The sequence below is a fragment of the Triticum dicoccoides genome, chromosome 2B (assembly GCF_002162155.2).
Source record: "Triticum dicoccoides isolate Atlit2015 ecotype Zavitan chromosome 2B, WEW_v2.0, whole genome shotgun sequence".
In the NCBI taxonomy this organism is placed as follows: domain Eukaryota; kingdom Viridiplantae; phylum Streptophyta; class Magnoliopsida; order Poales; family Poaceae; genus Triticum; species Triticum dicoccoides.
In genome coordinates this window covers 345,104,876-345,107,482 of record NC_041383.1, presented here as the reverse complement: position 1 = coordinate 345,107,482, position 2,607 = coordinate 345,104,876, and positions in this window count along the sequence as shown.

Genomic DNA, 2,607 nt, shown 5'->3' with positions numbered 1-2,607 from the left:
GATCAGTGATGGATAATTATGTCGGATGTGGTTCGTCATGTAATAGTTACATCATAGGGTGACACAGAACTAGCTCCAGTTCATCAATGTAATGTAGGCATGTATTCCGTATATAGTCATACGTGCTTATGGAAAAGAACTTGCATGACATCTTTTGTCCTACCCTCCCGTGGCAGCGGGGTCCTATTGGAAACTAAGGGATATTAAGGCCTCCTTTTAATAGAGAACCGGAACAAAGCATTAGCACATAGTGAATACATGAACTCCTCAAACTATGGTCATCACCGGGAGTGGTCCCAATTATTGTCACTTCGGGGTTGCCGGATCATAACACATAGTAGGTGACTATAGACTTGCAAGATAGGATCTAGAACACACATATATTCATGAAAACATAATAGGTTCAGATCTGAAATTATGGCACTCGGGCCCTAGTGACAAGCATTAAGCATAGCAAAGTCATAGCAACATCAATTTCAGAACATAGTGGATACTAGGGATCAAACCCTAACAAAACTAACTCGATTACATGATAAATCTCATCCAACCCATCACCGTCCTGCAAGCCTACGATGGAATTACTCACGCACGGCGGTGAGCATCATGAAATTGGTGATGGAGGATGGTTGATGATGACGACAACGACGAATCCCCCTCTTCGGAGCCCCGAACGAACTCCAGATCAGCCCTCCCGAGAGAGATTAGGGCTTGGCGGCGGCTCCATATCGTAAAACATGATGATTTCTTCTCTTTGATTTTTCTCTCCCCGAAAGCCAATATATGGAGTTGGATTTGGCGTCGGAGGGCCACCAGGGGGCCATGAGGTAGGGGGGCGCGCCCTGGGGGGAGGGGCGCGCCCCCCACCCTCGTGAGCAGGGTGTGGGCCCCCTGGTCTTCATCTTTTGCAAGGATTTTTCTTTATTTTTTCTAAGGTGTTCCATGGAGTTTCAAGTACGTGCATTGGACTAAGCTGGAATCTGCAAGCATTCAACTCAAGAGAGAAGACAACTAATATGGGCTCTAAGTTTAAATAAACAATCATGCATATAAGAGCCACTAAGCATTTTCAATATGGTCTTCTCGACCCCCAAAGAAAGGAAAACAAATAAAAACTATTTACACGGGAAAGCTCCCAACAAGTAAAAGAAGAACGTGAAATATTTTTGGGTTTTCTTTTTAATTCTACTACAAGCATGAAAAGTAAACTCACTAAATTTTTTGATTTTTCTTAAAGTTTAACAAACACAGAAGAAGAAAGCAGGAAAAAGAAATTTAAACTAGCATGGATAATACAATGAAAAAGTATGAACACCGACGTCTAGCAATGAGTGTGTGTGTGAACATAAATGTAATGTCGGTGGGAAATACGTACTCCCCCAAGCTTAGGCTTTTGGCCTAAGTTGGTCTATTGCCAGGGATGGCCTGGCGGATATCCGTAGGTGAAGCTGGGGTCGTATTGTGACGCAGCGGCTATCGCCGCCTGAGCTGTAGCGTGGAGTCGAGCAGCCTCCACTGTCCTTTCGTATTCATCTACCTCCTCTCTGGTAATAATATATCTTCTTTTTGCCTATGAATCAAAGAAAGCAGGAGCGGGAAGAGCAATATGGACTACACGACGTCTGTCAAAGATTAGTCGATACTGGAGAGGTGGTTCAGTCCTCTCAACAAACTGGTGGGAAACCATAGAATCAAAATCTAAATAAGAAGGGGGTAACTCCATGTCACCCTCACGAATGTCTACCTAAAGAAAATTAGCTAAGCGGATTGCATAAATTCCTCCAAAGAAATCTCCGATGTGTCTATTCTGATGCAACCTGCGAGCTACAATGACTCCCAAATGATAAGATTGGTATCCTAACACAGCACTCCTGAGAATGCTGAGATCAGGGACACACATGTGACATGCTTCATCCTTAGCATTTATACATCTACCTATGAAGACAGCAAAATAATGTATAGCAGGAAAGTGAATGCTCCCTAAAGTGGCTTGTGTTATATCTCTAGATTCCCCCACAGTTATTCTAGCAAGAAAGTCTCTATATTCAGATTTAGGGGGATCCCTGACATTACCCCATGATGGAAGTTTGCAAGCAGAAGTGAAATCCTCTAAGTCCATGGTATAGGATTTGTCATAAAGGTCAAACATGACTGTAAGAGAATTTTGCGAAGTGGAAAACTTAAACCTCCTCACAAATGAACTTGTGAGATCATGATACTGGGGGCATTTGTCAGCTTCAAAGTCCTCCAGACCGGCATTACTCAAATATGCGCTAAATTCTTCTTTGATTCCCACTTGATTCATAAAATTTTCCGATGGCCATTCACAGGGTCTCACAGGAGCGTCTCTTGGTGGTTCCTCGTCAGCATCATGTATTGCAAGCCTGGGACCTTGCTTCCTTGAAGGACCACCTTGGAACATCCTCCTAAGCATATTGTTTCCTCTAAAAAATTCTGAATTTTTTTTAGTAACTTCAAATAAAAGTGAACCAACTTCAATAAAATTGATAGCAACAACTCCCACAAGTGCCTAGGGCCTATATAAAGCATTGGAACTACTTGGAACCATATAAATTTGACATGCAGGCTCAAGAACATGGTCACCTATGT